This window comes from Phocoena phocoena, chromosome 15 (assembly GCF_963924675.1).
Source record: "Phocoena phocoena chromosome 15, mPhoPho1.1, whole genome shotgun sequence".
NCBI classification, from domain to species: Eukaryota; Metazoa; Chordata; class Mammalia; order Artiodactyla; family Phocoenidae; genus Phocoena; species Phocoena phocoena.
In genome coordinates, this window is record NC_089233.1 from 63191085 (window position 1) to 63211301 (window position 20217).

General features: G+C 41.6%; 1 protein-coding gene across 5 annotated transcripts in view; it reads left to right on the forward strand.

The window, feature by feature from the left end:
* ASIP (agouti signaling protein) overlaps positions 1-20217 on the forward strand; it is a 221067-nt gene that overhangs the window by 192129 nt on the left and 8721 nt on the right. The window contains exon 1 of one of the 5 annotated variants that reach the window (XM_065893680.1): positions 1678-1862. The exons of the other annotated variants lie outside the window; for them this stretch is intronic. The gene's annotated coding sequence lies outside the window, so the exon portion shown is untranslated. Of the gene's footprint in view, positions 1-1677; positions 1863-20217 lie in introns of those variants that run through there. 5 annotated transcript variants of the gene reach the window in all.

Consider the following 20217-nt stretch of genomic DNA (forward strand, 5'->3'; position numbering starts at 1 on the left):
TCAGGATAGTGTTTACCTCTGGGAGAAGGAGGAGAAATGAATGGAGAGCTATATTTATAGCATTCTATTTCTTTGTTTAAAACTTTGAAGCAAATATGGGGACAACATTAACATCTGTGGTGAGCACATGGGTGACTATCACAGTTTATGTGACTTGTCCAAAGTCACATAAAAGTAACAAAGACGGAATTTTTTTTAGTAGATCACTTAGTCTAATTCTCTCATTTAGGATTTGAGGTCAGTCTGTATAGATTAGGGAACCAACCAGATAGTAATTTGTCCAAGGGCCTACTGCGAGTCAGTGGCAGGAGCCAAGTCCCTGGACTTCAGAGCACTTTTCACCCTCACCACCATCCTTTCCCACATCCTGCCATTCTCATACAATCTGTTTTACCTCCTGATTTATCCCCAAAGGCTCATGATTTTGCCTGCTGGACAACCTGTATTTGTCCTTTTGGCTAATTACTTTTAAGGAAATAATAATGTTCATTACTTATTTATATTCCATTGCTCCATACTTGAATAGGATTATATTTTAGAGTCATAAAGCCCAATCAGCATCAGAGCCAAGTCTTTCTCAGGAATTTTATGTCTTTTCTACTTTCTTTCCCTCCTTTTTCTTCTTTTTTTCCCACTTAGTTCTATCTTTCATAGCCTTCTATTCCCGTCACCTAAAATCCATCAGATTCAGGATGTTGCCTCCTCCCCATTCCATATTCAAACTCTTGATTTATCTGAAGAGCTTACTTGGTGGGTCATACAATGAATTAAAATTTAGAAAACATTCACATTTGTGGAGTGCTTCACGGTTTTCAAGGTGTCTACGTGATTTCATTTGATCTTCTTTTCAGCCCAGGATGGTAGGCAGGTGAGATAGTGGGTTCAGACAGTTCATGTAACTTGCCAGGATCACAGAAAGAAAGTAAAAAAACCTGAACAGGAATCCAGATCTTCTGACTTCTTATTCACTTCTCTTTCCAATTGCCCCTGTCTCCATAAACCACCAGAAATAAGTTGGTCCCTAGAAATTAGGATAAATCAATGTAGGACCATGCCACTACCTATCACATTCTTCCACCACCATCCCCACTAAAACAAACAATGCTTGCTGCATAGCCCTGTATTAAGCTGCTCCCCTCTAAAGAGTCTCAAAGCTTCACATCACCCAGGGGTCATAAATTGTGACCTTGTAAATTCTACTTTATTCAAATAAAACCCAAGTGAGTGAGAAGAGGAGCACCACAGCCTAATAACTTACCGTGTCAGCAGAAGGGCAGCCCTTCAACTGTTGAAAATTTACGTAGAAATTTGAAAATCATGAGACCAATATTGAAAGTTCCCAGAGAGATTTTACTAATAAGGCAGGCTGGGCCTCAGCAATCTACCCACCTAGAGTTTAGCTTCTCCACCGAGTACTCCTTAGTCCACCCAGAATTTCTGAAAGAAGCTGAATTAAGCCCTTCTTTGGCAGGATTTGTTTTTCCAGGTTAACTCATTAGGGCAAAGTTTCATTCTCTCTCCTGGGATCCATTCTGAACTAAAGTCTCATTAAATCCTGTGCATGAGTATCCTCAGTGCAGCCACTTCCTTTCCAAGCCCTTGCAACCTCAGTGTCAACACCAATTCTAATTCCAAAGACTGGGGAGAAAAATAGGGAGACTAGACCACAAGGCTTGTGGCCACCAGAATGAGTATGAAGACAGTCTTTGCTTGGCTGAAAGCAAAGAGATGAGATGGGAAAGTCGGCTGCTGGGACTTCCCGGGTCTTTTAAAAATCACAGCAACACATCTTGCCTCTGCTGTGTAAGGACAGGGAAGATGCTCAGCTCTGGCTTCCCTTAGAGAGGCTGATAAAGGGCACTGTAAGTAGGAGAAAATTTTTTTCTTTTCTTCTGCTGCCTACAGAAATCCTGGCTCCTCCTCTGGGTTCTTCAAATAACCTGGGTTGCTAGAGATCCCCTACGTAAAATAAATGCTACCCTTTACTTTCACTTCTTTTGTAAAACCTGCTCTGTTTACTACTACTTTTCTGATGATGAAACATTTCTTCTTTTCATTGTGGGTCAGTGAGAATCTTCCTGCCAATGAGATGGAGTGAAGTTTAAAATAATTTTTGTAGTATGGTTGTTTGTTTTCTTATTCTTGTCCTTGAAATTACAGACAAGCGAGTCGCAAGCCTCCTCTGTTGCAAGGTGAGAAAGTTCCTTTGGCCTCCATTTTTTGAGGGGAAGCATGTGAGTCTAGCTGGCAGCTTAAATTTACTTTCAGAGTGAGTGAAGCTACTGCGACTTTGGAAAGTTTAAAGAACTTGTTGGTCATCCCTCATTTCTTCATTTTCAGGAAAGCTAAACAGATTTATTTGTTTCACTTTTGTGGGTCAGAGTAGTTAGGAGTTTAGCATAAAGAAAGCAATCTACCTTTCACTAATTAGTAGCTTCTTATTTCTCTTTACCCTGCTTTTTCCATTTTCTAGCAGTAAAAGAAAAAAAATCCATAGAAAGAGGTACTTTAAAAATCTCAGCCCTGACTCCAGAATCATATTTTAGCACTTCTTTAAATGTCTTCAGAAAGTCACTTGTAGGGACTTCGCTGGTGGCGCAGTGGTTAAGAATCACCAGCCAATGCAGGGGACACGGATCCAAGCCCTGGTCTGGGAAGATCCCACATGCCGTGGACCAACTAAACCCACGCGCCACAACTACTGAAGCCTGTGCACCTAGAGCCTGTGCTCCGCAGCATAAGAAGCCACCGCAATGCGAAGCCTGCGCACCGCAATGAAGAGTAGCCCCCGCGCACCGCAACTAGAGAAAGCCCTCGCGCAGCAACGAAGACCCAATGCATAAATAAATAAATAAATAAAAGTCACTTGTAGTATCAGATTTCTAATGACTCTCATAGAGTAGAATTTGGGATTTAGGATCAGTCTGCATGTGAAGAATTGGTTCATTTCGTATTTATTAGGGCAAAAAACAGACAACCAAACTTCCATTTATTGCAAATCTTCCTTTTCCTTTCTAAGTGTTTGGTTTTTCAGAGTGGATGCCCATTTCAGCACATTTTAATGCCCCTTAGAGGAAAGCTCGGGTTAATATTTTCAATTGTGGATTTGTTTGTTTTGCTTCAGCAACACTGGACATTTGTTCTGCCATTTCCATTGGAGAGGCTCTAGGAGGCTTAAGAGACGCAACATTGGAGTCACTTTGGGTTTTCTTTGGCTATTTTGGGGACCTTTGTGGGATCAAGAGATCTTGACCCCTGAACTTCCCTTGTGGTCCAGTGGTTAAGAATCTGCCTTCAAAAAAAAAAAAGAATCCGCCTTCCAGTGCAGAGGATGCAGGTTCGATTCCTGGTCGGGGAACTAAGATCCCACATGCCACTGGGCAACTAAGCCCACGCGTGCTGCAGCTAGAGAGCCTGCACACCACAACTACTGAGCCCGCGCACTCTGGAACCCGCATGCCACAACTAGAGAAGCCTACGTGCCTCAACAAAGACCCAGCGCAGCCAAAAAAAAAAAGAGATCTTGACCCATTCCAAAAAACACTTTCACATGTGTCTGTCTCAGAACCTGTTCTACTTTGTCTAAACACAAAGTTTGTCTAATTCATACATCGTTTTAAGATTTGCTCAGCTGTATTTCCTTTGGTCTGCCTTGATCCTTTTCTGCAGAAAATTTCTCTGACATCAAAGCCTCTTCCCTTCCTTCTGCTGGAAAGTTGTTGAGAGCTGTAGCAGACCATCCACCCAGCTTCAGGCCATTCTTAGTAAGTTCAGAATACATCCCAAGTAAAAGGAATTAAAAACCATAAGACAGCATGATGACTGGGGAAAAGAAAAGAGAGAGAAGTAATTTCTGGAGAGTAAAACCAAAATCAATAAAGTCCGCACTAAGGTCTTTGTTGAGTGATAAGCACTAAATCAGTCCGAAGGGAATGATGTCAGGAGGTTCATCATTTTAGCAGCTCCTACCAGCATTGTATTCCTTATATACTTTGGGAAGGCATATCTGGGAAGCCAGGACTCTTGACACCTGTTTCAGTAGAACAGGGAGACAGATTTCACACTGACATGCAGCTGCCTGAATGATTTGTGTCCTTTTGCTTCTTGAGGAAGAACACAGCATCAAGCCTTCTCTCGGATACTAACTCAGAACCCCTTAGGCAGAGCCTGGGCCTACCACATGGTTCTTGGTCTCAGAAGAAGAGTCCTGAAGCAGGCTGTCCACATAAGACCCAAACCACCCATTAGAATATTATTCAATTTGTCATCTGTTAGGCATAAGAATTAGACTAGTCAATCCAGTCACAACAGTCAAATCAGTCTCTGTGTATAGATATAGCCCAAGAGATCAAATTGTTTTGGTATCGTATAAAAAAGTTATTCTGATGTTTGTTAAAATTGTAAGGAAGACTTTATTCAAGACTATTGCGATAGGGATGTTGCAATAGGAAAGGAAGATCAGGCTCAACTCAGAATACAACAAAGACAGTTGGGAATTTTTAGCCAATGATTAGAGTAAGAGGGTCAGAGGATGGAAAATTACTAAGAGGAGACATCAAGGGTAAGGCGATCCTTGCTAAACTGACCTAACAGGATTCTCCCTAAAGTCAGGTTTATACATCAGAGGTGGGGGATGAGAAACTTGATTAGATATCGAGTGATCAGATATCAAGGGTGGGAGGATTCTCACTAAATTGACAGCATTCTTGCTAAACCTGAGCTATGCAAGCCAAAGACAGAATGGAGGGCCAAAGTCAAGGCCTAGTTAAGAAGAGGTCTCAGAGGAGCCTAACTAAAGTTTGGTCAGGGAGAGAGTCTTTGTCAGTATCCACAAGCTTTCTTCTCTTCCTGCCATCCATTCCCATCCTACTTCCCCCAACCCCACCAGCAACAAAAGAGAGGTCTCCACTTTCCTCAGCCAGCCATCCCTTATACTTCCCAGATTTCCTCATTATCAAAAAACGGAGTGTGCCAGACTTCCCTGGTGGCACAGTGGTTAAGAATCAGCCTGCCAATGCAGGGGACACAGGTTCGATCCCTGGTCCGGGAAGATCCCACATGCTGTGGAGAAACTAAGCCTGTGTGCCACAACTACTGAGCCTGTGCTCTAGAGCCCGCGAGCCACAACTATTGAGCCCACATGCCTAGAGCCTGTGCCGCGCAAAAAGAGAAGCCACCACAATGAGAAGCCCGCGCACCACAACCAAGAGTAACCCCCGCTCGCCACAACTAGAGAAAGCCCGTGCGCAGCAACGAAGACCCAATGCAGCCAAAAATAAATAAATTAAAAAAAAAAAAAAAAAAAAAAACAGAGCGTGCCAGACTCTCAGGACTCCAGATTCAGCATCTCAACTAGCAGATGTATCTCTGACTCATTCCAGTCTCTGATTGCTAGGGTCGGTTTACTCTGATGAAAGAGTCAAGGCCCTCTCCACTTTGGGAAACTTGCTTTCCAGATGTGGACAACATCCCTGACAGACCCACTGGCAGCATTTGCAATCCCCACCCCGAGGGACAGTAAAGGAGGAAGAGCTAGTGATTAAGCAAACACATCACCCTTCCTTTAGCTGGCACATTTTTAGTCAATCTGACAGTCAACAACTCTCACTGATAGACACTGAGTGTATAGAACTGAAGGAATTCTAAAACCAGGGTTTGAGAAATGGGGTAAATACTCTTTTGTTTTTATTTCTACTGTAGCAAGCTGGACTGGGTCAGGATGGCAGACCACCAAACCAAGAAGTTTGTAATTTTCCTCCTTTTTCTACTTCACGCAAAGGTACCAACCTTCTTGTGTGGCTCTGGAGTCTGGAAGACTTGGGATTCACTGCTCTCTCTGTCACTTACTACCTCTGTCCCTTGGGCTGCTCTGGGTTTCAGTTTCCTCACCTGTGATATATAGATTGTTAAAAGGATTAAATGTACATAATGTGCCTAGAGCAGAGCCTGGCATATAGCAGGTACTCAATAAATAGAAGCTATTATGATTCATGTCTCTGCCCTTGTCAGTAATTAGCAGTTTGAGTTGTCTTGCAATGAAAAGAGTAGCACAGTGGAAGAGATTCTAGTCTTGACTCACTGATTCAAGTGTCTCCTTGGGAAACCCCTTTCCTCCTTGGAGCCTCAGTTTCCTTCTCTGTAGAACCAGAGTGAATGGACAAAATCAGTGTTTCTCACACATGGCTGTATATCACAATTGCCTGGAAGCTTATTGAAAGTATGTCTCCCAGGCTCCATCCCTGGAAATTCAGATTAAGTGGGCCTAGGGCAGGCTTTGGGGTTTATATTTGGTAAAATTCTGCAAGAAAAGGGATGAACAAATGTCATATGTTTACAGTGTAATACTAATCAGCTATTAAAAAAAGAACAAACTACTTATGCATGCAACAAAGTGGGTGAAACCTCAAAAACATGTTGAGCAAAAGAAGTCAGATGCAAATGATTTCATTCAGTATGAGTCCATTTATATGAGTACAGAAACCAGCAAAATTGATCTACAGTGGTAGGAGTCAGAATAGACGTCACCTCTGACAGGTAAAAATGGGTATTGCCTGGAAAGAGGCACAAGGGAACTTTCAGGAGTGGAAGAAATGTTCTATACCTTGAGCTGAGTGGTGGTTACACAGGTTTGTAAACTTAAAATTCATCAAGCTGGATACTTAAAATTGGTGCATTTTACTGTATGTGAATGATATCTTAACAAAGTACTGTTAGCATAAGGGCAAAATATTCCCCTGACGACTCTAATGCATGGCCAGGTTTAAGTTTCCTGGACAAGATGATCCATAAGTTCTCTTCCAGTTCTAAAGCCCTATGGTTCTTATAGCCCCATCTCAGGCCCCCTTACCAGTCCCTTTTACCCACAAATTAGGTTATATCTTTTACCTTTCTCGATCAAATACAAGATAAAAGATATTAAGAAAAGCCAGAGTCCTGAGCATATCCTAGCACTCAGATAAGGGATGCTAATGAAATTTAAGGGTTGTCCAAGCCCCAGTATGACAGAACAAAGGCCAAGGAAAAGACATTAAGTCACCATCAAATCTGACTTGTCACCTGTCCTGTTGTCCCAAGGGGACCAACAAATCTGAGGATTTTCTGTTGCTGGTTTTCTTTTCTATTCATTCATTCATTCATTCACCAAATATTTACTGAGTGCCTTGCTTTGTGCCAGGTACCTCTGGGTAGTGGGAGTAGCAAAATGAATATGATAGCAAGGTCCCGGCCCTCAGGAAGTTTGAACTCTACAAGAGAAGGAAAGCCAATACAAAGGTAAACACAGATAATTGTTAATTGTGATAAGAGCTATGAAAGAAATAGGATGATGGGATAGATAAATACTGGGGAAGGACGCTTTTATGGAGGAGGTGATATTTGTACAAATATCCAGAGGTTGCCAATGATCCAGCCATGGGAAGAACTAAAAGAATCAAGTTCAAGGCCAGGGAATGAGCATTAGGGGCAAGGTAGAAAAGAGCATATTTTAGGAACAGAAAGGAGTACAATATGTCTAGAATCTAGTGATTGAGAGGGAAAGTCTATCAGATGAGGTCAGAGAGAGTAACAACAGGGCCTTACAAGAAATCGTGATCTTATTTCAAGAACGATGGGAAACTATTAAAGTTTTTAAGCAGGGGGTGATATGTGATTTTAATTCCCCCTCCCCCCGCAAAAAAAATCACTCTACTGTTTTGGAACAGGACAAGAATGGAGACAGGATATCAATTAAGAGACATTTACAGTTGAGCAAGCAACAGTCCCAGAGGTTCAGAATCCGGGCTGAACTGCTGTGCAAAGCTACCCTAGTTTGGTAACTCGGTTAACCAAAGACAGAGAGCAAGAAAAAACAACTTCAGAAGTTAGTGAATTCCTCATGCTCAGTTGGCCTTGTCTTTCTAATGTTTTCCCCACATGTCATAGATGAGGCTGAATAAAGGATCCCTCAGAATGTTCAGTCCCTGAAGTGCCTTTCTTCAGACCCAATCTTGAGAAGTGAGCCACATTTATGACGGGGGCTTCTCCAGGTCCTTTTCATCAGTTTCTTTCTCTCTTTTGGGGTCTCATGCCCACTGTCAGCAGAATCTGCCCTCCTAACACAGTGTCCCAAAGCTCTCTGGACCTTTCTTTCTTTACTTCTCCTTCTTTTCCTCTCCTCAGAGGTCTGCCCTTAGATAGGAAAATAGAAAACTAATCCAGTAACACTAATTGCTACCAACTTAACCATGACTGAGAGCATTTGCACTTGATCCTTATAGCCCATAAGACATGCTATGGAATCTGGCTAGTTAAGGGAAGATTTTCTTTTGTTTAGTTTTGTGGTACGCGGGCCTCTCACTGTTGTGGCCTCTCCTGTTGCGGAGCACAGGCTCCGGACGTGCAGGCTCAGCGGCCATGGCTCACGGGCCCAGCCTCTCCACGGCATGTGGGATCTTCCTGGACCGGGGCATGAACCCGTGTCCCCCACATCGGCAGGCGGACTCTCAACCACTGCGCCACCAGGGAAGCCCAGGGAAGATATTTTGAGGCAGAATGTGGCTTAAATTCTATTTTGTGAGTTATCCCACTCTGTCTTCCTAAAGAACTCAGACTAGCCAACAGAGGTTGTCTGAAGAAAAACATTAACTGGAGACACTGTTGATCTTGGACCCTGTGGCCTGGAACAACAGGTAGAGGGATCTGGAGCAGCGAAGGGTGGGACTGGCTTTCCATAGAAATCTTAAGAGATGACAGTCCAGGCAGTCCCCAATTAGAGGGCCCCCTCTTGTCTGGCAGAAGACAAGAGTCCAGAAATAGGCCAGAACAATGGGCCTGGAGGAGGCAAGACTTAAACAGGCTTTTGAAGGGAAGTATAGGATTTGGAGAAGGAGATGATGAATGGCCATGGCATTCTAAACAAGGTGAATGGGGAATTCCCTGGTGATCCAGTGGTTAGAACTCTGTGCTCTGACTGCCAAGGGCCTGGGTTCAATCCCTGGTCGGGGAACTAAAAATCCCACAAGCCATGTGGCATGGCCAAAAATAAAAAAAAAATAAAAGGTAAACAAGGTGACTGAAGCTCTCACTTGCAAACTAGAAAGTACAAGTCCACAACTCTGCCCCTAACTTGCTCCCTATTTCCCACCCATTATTGTAGAGAGAAAAGCTGAAGGTCAAGCATAAACCCATGTCTGACAATGGCTGATTCTGATTGATGCTGATGGTGCTACCTTTTCCTTCCTTCTCTCCTCTCCTGACCTAGGCAAGCTGGAGTCCACTTAGGGATGAGCAACACTAAGTCACAACCCTGGCCTTGTGAGTTGGATGAACCATATGCTTTATTCTGGTTAAAGGGAAACATCCCATTCAGAGAGAAACGGAACCAACATCTTGGCTTGGCTATAAATAATTGCCTCACTCTTAGAAAGTCTAAAGACCTAAGAGCTCTGAACACTAATCAACATCTCAAAGGGCCATGATCTACCAGGTACAGAGACCAGACCACAGTATAATTTACCTTTTCTTTGTTTTCCACATTATTATATTGTGAGAATGTTTTTAAATATGGAAAATTTCATGTAACCTCCACCCAGAATCATCCATATTTATTACCATATTTGCTTCAAGTCTTTTTTATTTAAAAAAAATTACAGAGAGAATTCCCTGGCAGTCCAGTGGTTAGGATTCTGCGCTTCCACTGCAGGGGGCATGGGTTCCATCCCTGGTCAGAGAACTGAGATCCTGTAAGCCACCTCGGGTGTGGCAAAAAAAGCCCACAAAAACAATTACAGATAAAGTTAGAATTTCCCTTACCCCCCAGCTCCAATCCTCATAATTCTTCTATTTCTTTGTCTTTTCCTCCCTACTTATCTTTCTCCTCTCTACTTTCCTTTTCTGCCTGTTTTATTCTCTTGTCATTAATTCTTTTAGTTTTTTCTTTTTTGGCCATGGCTCACAGTTTGCGGGATCTTAATTCCCCCAGCAGGGATAGAACCTGCACCCTCAGCAGTGACAGCGCAGAGTCCTAACCACTGGACCACCAGGGAATTCCCTCTTCTCATTAATTCTAAAATCTAGTGAGTTTAATATTTTACATTCTCCTCTCTAAATATGTTTCTTAAAAAAAGAAGACTAATTTAAAAGGAGGCTTCTTTAAGGCTCTTGATTACTTTTTGGGTGTATATCTGGTGCTCAATTGAAACAGGTTTCCATCCCAAGATAAAAGTTGTGATTATTAAGTTATATGGTGCTTTTTCTTGTATGACTTTTTTTTAAATGTATTTCTTTTTTATTAAATTTATTTAATTTATTTATTTTTGGCTGAGTTGGGTCTTCGTTGCTGCATGTGGGCTTTCTCTAGTTGCAGCGAGTGGGGAGCTACTCTTTGGTGCAGTGTACGGGCTTCTCATTGCAGTGGCTTCTCTTGTTGCGGAGCACGGGCTCTAGGCATGCGGGCTTCGGTAGTTGTGGCATGTGGGCTCAGTAGTTGTGGCACACGGGCTTAGTTGCTCCACAGCATGTGGGATCTTCCCGGACCAGGGCTCAAACCCGTGTCCCCTGCATTGGCAGGCGGATTCTTAACCACTGCACCACCAGGGAAGTCCTCGTATAACTTTTACTGTTTTGTTTTTGGGTGTGTTTTTTTGCGGTACGCGGGCCTCTCACTGTTGTGGCCTCTCCCGTTGCAGAGCACAGGCTCCGGAGGCACAGGCCCAGCAGCCATGGCTCACGGGCCCACTCGCTCCATGGCACGTGGGATCTCCCCAGACTGGGGCACGAACCCGCGCCCCCCGCATCAGCAGGCGGACTCCCAACCACTGCGCCACCAGGGAAGCCCCCTTGTATGACTTTTAAATTGCCTTTAGAATGTCTAGAATTCTAAAGATATTTAAAGCAACTTGCAGCATTAGAATGAATTTTTGGCCTCTCAATGTTACAGCTTTGAGGAAAAACACTCAACAGGCTATCTCAGTTCTGGTTGTGTCAGCTTAAAATTAAAATCATTTTTAAATTATAAAATCTCATGACTTAGGCCATATATTACTATCCTTACCAGACTTGGCTGTAAATCATTGTCTATTTCCAGAAGTCAGATTTATCCTGAGGGCAAATTCTTACCATCAAAAGGAACATTCAACAGAATGTGTTACAGCCTTTCTGAAGGGGATGCTGCTCATTTAGAATCACCGCAAGTCGTGTTACTGAACTCAAGTCCAGCTGCCTGCTGCTCTAAAATTAATACTCGAGAGGCAAGTGTTAGTAGAAACAGAAAATGTTGCTTTTAATTAGAAAGCCAGCATTCTGGGGAGAAGGTGGAATCAACTCCGAAGATTCTGCTCATCCATGAAAGTTTTGTTTTGTTTTGTTTGCGGTACGCGGGCCTCTCACTGTTGTGGCCTCTCCCGTTGCGGAGCACAGGCTCCAGACACGCAAGCTCAGCGGCCGTGGCTCACGGGCCCAGCCGCTCCGCGGCATGTGAGATCTTCCCGGACTGGGGCACGAACCCACGTCCCCTGCATCAGCAGGCGTACTCTCAACCACTGCGCCACCAGGGAAGCCCCATGAAAGTTTTTAAAGGGAAAAGGGGAAGTAATCTCAGTTAATCATTGAGATAGGGAATCAGACTCATCACCATCTCCCCCAGTGTGCAGGCTTGTCAGCTACTTGTGATCTTTCTTTAGATGATATATTTTTCACACAATTTGTGAGATTACTGAAGGGGAAGCTAAGGAAGAGATTTGGTCATCTGTTAATTACTTATTCTTCATTTCTACTTCTTTGATCTACAGAAAGAACCAACAGATTAGGCAAGGTATTGTGTGATCAAAAGATTTGAAAGGTGTGCTTGGGCTGGAGATGAGTAGAGCATGGGGGTGTCTGGCTTAAGGTTAGTTACATTATAGCTTTGCTAAATTGACAAGACCAAAGAGGCCTCCTCCAGAGAGCTCTTTCCTGCCAAAAGCTGCTTATACTCAGAGTTAGAAGAGACCTTAAACATCTAATCCAAATCCTTTTTTGTACAAGTGAAGAAAAAGATGCCCACAGAGAGAAAGTAACTTGCCAGAAGTCCCACAGTGAATTCCTGGCAGGGCTGGGTCTAGAACCCCTGTCCATTCTTTGGTGTCTGCTCCACTGAGATGTCTGATGCCTGGAGCACTAGTAAGACAGCTGCAGGGGATGTCTAGAAGCAGTCTCATCATTATATAACTTGCTGCTGCAACTGCTGAGTATAATTTAATGTTTCCCCCAATCCACAAACTTCTTTATTGTCTCACAAACTTCTTTACAGCCACCATGTCATACCATCAGTGTCAGCTTTCTCAGTCTTGTAACCAGAAATGACTTCATGGGTGTGCACTTGAGAAGTTTTATAGGGCCTCACACTTAGAGGGCCTCATGCGTGCTTAGTTTAATGCTCTCCTTGAAATTCTTAATTTTTTAGCATGTGGTCCCACATTTTCATTTTGCACAGAGCCCCACAAATTAGGTGGCCTACCTGTAACTTACATCCTAGGAGATAGGAATGAGAAGGAAAATGGTCTCCCTGTTTTATTAGGAGGTTGTAATGAAATACCTAGAACTATCCCCTGGGACAGGATCAGGAACTTGGCACCTGTACTCCTGACTCAGGCCACTGACTATTTCCCAACCCCAGGCCACCAGCCTGGTTTGGATGTACAGGACCTAATGATCTCCCCAGTATGAGATTTGGCTTCTTAAGAAAAACTCTAGCCAAATAATTGATTAAAATAGGATAGAAATCTCAGTAATTGGCTTTGGCTATGCACATCTGGCTACCTGACGGCTGTAAAAGGAAGCCACTCTCTAGGGCAGGAAATTCAAGGAGACTGCCAAAGGGGAAAGGCAGAGGCTGTATGCTGAATAGAACCATGTGAAAGAGGGAGGAACTGGCAAGAGCAGCACAGAATGTTTGAGCACTCCAGGAGCTGCAGCCCAAAATTGGAAGGAGGCTGAGGAAATTAGAGAGGTTCTTGTTCAACAATAACTCACAAAATCATCCAAGACCCAGTGCAGTTGAACCACCCTCTTTTTTCTGCCTACCCAAGGCATTTATTTCACTTGTACCTCAACGCTAGCACTTCTCTCCTCATTTTTTTTTTTGTTAGTTATTTGTTTGTCTTCCCTGCAGGATTGAAAGCCATCTAAAGGCAGGGACTCTTTATTCATCTTTTTTCTTTTTTTTTTTTCTTTTTTTGGCCGCACCATGGTGGCTTGTGGGATCCTAGTTCCCCAACCAGGGATGGAACCCACACCTGCTGCAATGCAAGCGTGGAGTCCTAACCACTGGACTGCCAAGGAATACCCATATTCATTTATATTGAGCATTTAGTAAATTAATTCAATTGAGAGAAACATTTACTGAGGCCTTATTTTGTGCCGAGCTTAGGCACTGGGGCTAGGGGTAGTAGGGAGGGGATGAGCATGGAGATGAATAAGGCACAGGCTCTGCCCTTAATGAGTCTTCAATCTAGAAGAGACAGGCAAATGAACAAATCATTACAATACAGTGTGTCTAGGGAGGAGAGAATAATTAACTCTCCTGGAGGGGACAGTCAGGCAAGGCTTCCCGCAGCATTCAAAAAATTTTTGTTGCTTGATTGGCTGTTCTAGGACAAAACTAAGTAGATAAAACATATTGCCACTCTCCTGCTACCCCAGAAATTATCAGCACTAATAAGCCTGGGTGAACATTAAGGAATGGGCCGGTAGCCCCATTGGAGCCTCCTAAGCTCAGCCTGGCCAGGCATTTTTAGTGGATGCGAATCACCAGCTGCCCAGGTGGATGAAAGATGTGTAAGGCAGTGGTATCCTTATGCAGCTGCTGAACATCTGGTATGGGGAATCTAGGTAACTATGAATGAGAGATACTTCTTCTCTGGCCCTGACCCTCAGTATTTGGTCCAGCTAGTTTGGCTGAGAAACTAAACCACAACAAAAATTGTGTGTTACTTCTCCCAGGTTTTGGCATATCAGAAACTGTGGCTGATGAGCCAGAAGAGTTATAGGCTTTGAGAGTGTTCCAGGGCAGAGAAAAATATTGACAATATCCTCTGCTCTCATGTGCCTGTGATTCAGGATGAGGCCGTCAAGTTGCAGGAACATAATATACCAAGAAGGGGTTTTCATTTTAGCTCCTAGAAGCTGAGTGGTTCTGAGTTTTTTAGGGGCCAGAGACACACTTATAGATCCAGAGAAAGCTATGGACCTTCTCCCCAGAAAAATGCACATATGCACAAAATTTTGCAGACAATTTTAGGTTAAGATTCTCTCCTGCTATAATTTCCCTTTCCTCCCAAGTATATGTTCTGTTCCAAAAGACTGGTCAGAGGAAAATCTGCCTCTGTCACCACAAGCCTATATGAGTTGCTCCTCCATGTTGGATGCATACCCAACACTGCTTTGATTCTAGCAGCTTCCTTCTTCACAGGGTTGAGTTTCACCAGACCCCTAGCCATTGGTGCTTGGCAGGACTGATGGAAGCCACTATTACAATCAACTGAGCCCTGTCTCCTCCCCTGCAGTGCCAGCTTGCTGGCTGCCCAGACACCCTGGTTTCCCTCACAGGTGCCACCAGCACAGCCCAGGGCAGGCTGTCAGGACTGCACCTCATTACACCTAGTTTGGTCAGCAGCTAATATTGTTCACTGTCTTCAAGAAGACTGCTGCCTTCACCTCTTCTACTGTTCTCATCTCTTACTATACCTCTGTCCCAGTAGGTGGTTAGCCATCCCCCATCACTGGAACATTATAACCCTTTCCTTTGCTTTTAGGATCAAGGCCTTTACCCTAAAGGATTAAGATATCAGGCTATCCCAGTGCCATAGCTAAGGGGATGTATACAGTGTACACTCAGTGTACGCTGCATACTGATACACCGTGTCCTCACCTTACCATACTCAGAGATGCTCTGGACACTGCTGTCTCTCATATTCCCTCAGTCAGAGCCCTTACACATTAGTACTCATGTGTGTGCACATGTGCGTGCACACACACACATCAACAGCACTCCTGAGGTATATAAACCACTTACATTTAGCCATGACTTTCCATGCCCTCTTTTCCAGAGTTTAATCAGATTCAGTCACACTCATGCATTTATAAATCCCTCAACTCTTAAGGATATACAACAAGTGGCCTTTACAAAATCCTTCTTTGTGCAACTGCTTAATCTCCCCAAAGTCCAGGAAGCAGGAATCAGAAATTATGAATTTAAATTTATAGAATTTATAGAATTTAAAAATAGAAAGGTCTTTAATTCTTTAATTCATTAAACAAATCTTTATTAAATTTCTACTCTGCACCTCGTAATCTGTACTGAGTCATGTAGTCCTATCCTCTCATTTTGCAGATAAGAAAGCACAGGCCCAAATGGGCCAAGGGTCACACAGCCACTTAACTGGCAGGTATGTCCGTGTAACCTGATTCCCCTTACTGGATTCTTTACATCCACATACTGAAGAGAAACTCATCTTAAGTCCTAAGCAGTAACTTAAAGCAGATGATGAGTTTAAGAGGAAGAATTGTCATCAGTGATACCACAGATCAAAGAACAGTCTTTACCACCACAGAGTGGAAAGACAAATTACTCTTGAGAAAAGCAATTGCACAGGTAGTCATTGTTGTCAGCATTATGATCCTGCATTAATAGGTGGAGTGTGTGTCCCATGTTGAGGGTTTGTATAGGTCCATAATCCACTACATGAAATTGCAAAATCCCAAATCTCTGCTGTAAGTTTTTTTTCCTTTGGTAACTCATTTGGCAAAAAACCTGTCCTGAATTGATGCGAATCAATTCACAGTCTTTGTTTATCCTTTGTTTGTTTATCCATACCTTTTTGCTACAGAAGCATCAGTACATTTTTAATGGGTGCTTCTAGAGTCCTTATATGTGGTTTAATATAGAAGATATTGTTTTTCTAAAATTCTGAATCCTAAAAACAAAATCTGACCCCAAGCATCATAATACACCTAGGTATTATGGACATATATTACATTTAGAATATACATATCTCCCCAGGATTTGTGTAAGGAATATTGGTTCTTACCGTCTCCCAATACACAAATAAGATTAATTCCACTGAAACTTCACCTTTCCCAGACTCAGTCTAGCTTTATAATTCCACTAAGTTACTTAGGTTCTAAGAAATTGTATTTTAAGTTTATTTCTTAAGAGTTACTTGCACAGCAAAGGAAACTGTTTTTAAAAATTAAGTCCTGTAGGAGCTCCCATAAGGTTAACAGCTGATTTCTCAGCAGAAACTCTACAAGCCAGAAGGGAGTGGCATGGTATATATAAAGTGATGAAAGAGAAGAACCTACAACCAAGATTACTTTACCCCCGGAAAGGATCTCATTCAGATTCAAAGGAGAAATCAAAAGCTTTACAGACAAGCAAAAGCTAAGAGAATTCAGCACCACCAAACCAGCTCTACAACAAATACTAAAGGAACTTCTCTAAGAGGGAAACACAAGAGAAGAAAAGGACCTACAAAACAAACCCATAACAATTAAGAAAATGGTAATAGGAATATACATATCGATAATTACCTTAAATGGGAATGGATTAAATGCTCCAACCAAAAGACACAGGGTCACTGAATGGATACAAAAACAAGACCCATATATATGCTGTCTACAAGAGACCCACTTCAGACCTAGGGACACATACAGACTGAAAGTGAGGGGATGGAAAAAGATATTCCATGCAAATGGAAATCAAAAGAAAGCTGGAGAAGCAATACTCATATAAAATAGACTTTAAAATAAAGAATTTTACAAGAGACAAGGAAGGACACTACATAATGGTCAAGGGATCAATCCAAGAAGAAGATATAACAATTATAAATATATATGCACCCAACATAGGAGCACCTCAATACATAAGGCAACTGCTAACAACTATAAAAGAGGAAATCGACAGTAACACAATAATAGTGGGGGACTTTAACACCTCACTTACACCGATGGACAGATCATCCAAAAAGAAAATTAATAAGGAAACACAAACTTTAAATGACACAATAGACCAGATAGATTTAATTGATATTTATAGGACATTCCATCCAAAACCAGCAGATTACACTTTCTTCTCAAGTGCACAGGGAACATTCTCCAAGATAGATCATATCTTGGGTCACAAATCAAGCCTCAGTAATTTAAGAAAATTGAAATCATATCAAGCATTTTTCTGACCACAACGCTATGAGACTAGAAATCAATTACAGGGGAAAAAATGTAAAAAACACAATCACATGGAAGCTAAACAATACGTTACTAAATGACCAAGAGATCACTGAAGAAATCAAAGAGGAAATCAAAAAATACCTAGAGACAAATTACAATGAAAACACGACGATCCAAAACCCATGGGATGAAGCAAAAGCAGTTACAAGAGGGAAGTTTATAGCAATACAAGCCTACCTCAAGAAACAAGAAAAATCTCAAATGAACAATCTAACCTTACACCTAAAGGAGCTAGAGAAAGAAGAACAAACAAAACCCAAAGTTAGTAGAAGGAAAGAAACCGTAAAGATCAGAGCAGAAATAAATGAAATAAAAGCAAAGAAAACAATAGCAAAGATCAATAAAACTGAAAGCTGGTTCTTTGAGAAGATAAACGAAATTGATAAACCATTAGCCAGACTCATCAAGAAAAAGAGGGAGAAGACTCAAATCAATAAAATTAGAAGTGAAAAAGGAGAAGTTACAACAGACACTACAGAAATACAAAGCATCCTAAGAGACTACTACAAGCAACTCTATGCCAATAAAATGGACAACCTGGAAGAAATGGACAAATTCTTAGAAAGGTATAACCTTCCAAGACTGAACCAGGAAGAAATAGAAAATATGAACAGAACAATCACAAGTAATGAAATTGAGACTGTGATTAAAAATCTTCCAACAAACAAAAGTCCAGGACCAGATGGCTTCACAGGTGAATTCTATCAAACATTTAGAGAAGAGCTAACACCCATCCATCTCAAACTCTTCCAAAAACTTTCAGACAAAGGGACACTCCCAAACTCATTCTATGAGGCCACCATCACCCTGATACCAAAACCAGACAAAGATACTACAAAAAAAGAAAATTACAGGCCAATATCACTGATGAATATAGATGCAAAAATCCTTAACAAAATACTAGCAAATAGAATCCAATAACACTTTAAAAGGATCATACACCATGATCAAGTGGGGTTTATCCCAGGGATGCAAGGATTCTTCAATATATGCAAATCAATCAATGTGATACATCATATTAACAAATTGAAGAATAAAAACCATATGATCATCTCAATAGATGCAGAAAAAGCTTTTGACAAAATTCAACACCCATTTATGATAAAAACTCTCCAGAAAATGGGCATAGAGGGAACCTACCTCAACAAAATAAAGGCCATATACGACAAACCCACAGCAAGCATCATTCTCAATGGTGAAACACTGAAAGCATTTCCTCTAAGATCAGGAATAAGACTAGGATGTCCACTCTCACCACTATTATTCAACATAGTTTTGGAAGTCCTAGCCACGGCAATCAGAGAAGAAAAACAAATAAAATACAAATTGGAAAAGAAGAAGTAAAACTGTCACTGTTTGCAGATGACATGATACTATACATAGAGAATCCTAAAGATGCCACCAGAAAACTACTAGAGCTAATCAATGAATTTGGTACAAAATTAATGCACAGACATCTCTTGAATTCCTATACACTAATGATGAAAAATCTGAAAGAGAAATTAAGGAAACATTCCCATTTACCATTGCAACAAAAAGAATAAAAGACCTAGGAATAAGCCTACCTAGGGAGACAAAAGACCTGTACTCAGAAAACTATAAGACACTGATGAAAGAAATCAAAGATGACACAAACAGATGGAGAGATATACCATGTTCTTGGATTGGAAGAATCAATATTGTGAAAATGACTATACTACCTAAAGCAATCTACAGATTTAGTGCAATCCCTATCAAATTACCAGTGGCATTTTTTACAGATCTAGAACAAAAAATCTTAAAATTTGTATGGAGACACAAAAGACCCCGAATAGCCAAAGCAGTCTTGAGGGAAAAAAACAGAGCTGGAGAAATCAGACTCCCTGACTTCAGACTATACAACAAAGCTACAGTAATCAAGACAATATGGTATTGGCACAAAAACAGAAATACAGATCAGTGGAACAGGATAGAAAGCCCAGAGATATACCCACGCACCTATGGTCAACTGATCTATGACAAAGGAGGCAAGGATATACAATGGAGAAAAGATAGTCTCTTCAATAAGTGGTGACGGGAGAACTGGACAGCTACATGTAAAAGAATGAAATTAGAACACTCCCTAGCACCATACGCAAAAATAAACTCAAAATGGATTAGAGACCTAAATGTAAGACTGAACACTATAAAACTCTTAGAGGAAAACATAGGAAGAACACTCTCCGACATAAATCACAGCAAGATCTTTTTTGATCCACCTCCTAGAATAATGGAGATAAAAACAAAAATAAACAAATGGGACCTAATGAAGCTTAAAAGCTTTTGCAAAGCAAAGGAAACTACAAACAAGATGAAAAGACAACCCTCAGAATGGGAGAAAATATTTCCAAATGAATCAATGGACAAAGGATTAATCACCAAAATATATAAACAGCTCATGCAACTCAATATTTAAAAAAAAACAACCCAATCCAAAAATGGGCAGAACTAAACAGACATTTCTCCAAAGAAGACATACAGGTGGCCAAGAAGTACATGAAAAGCTGCTCAACATCACTAATTATTAGGGAAATGCAAATCAAAACTACAATGAGGTATCACCTCACACCAGTTAGAATGGGCATCATCAGAAAATCTACAAACAACAAATGCTGGAGAGGGTGTGCAGAAAAGGGAACCCTCTTGCACTGTTGGTGGGAATGTAAATTGATACAGCCACTATGGAGAACAGTATGGAAGTTCCTTAAAAAACTAAAAATAGAATTACCATATGACCCAGCAATCCCACTACTGGGCATATACCCAGAGAAAACCATAATTCAAAAAGACACATGCACCCCAATGTTCATTACAGCACTATTTACAATAGCCAGGTCATGGAAGCAAACTAAATGCCCATCGACAGACGAATGGCTAAAGAAGATGTGGTACATATATACAGTGGAATGTTACTCAGCCATAAAAAGGAACGAAATTGGTCATTTGTAGAGACGTGGA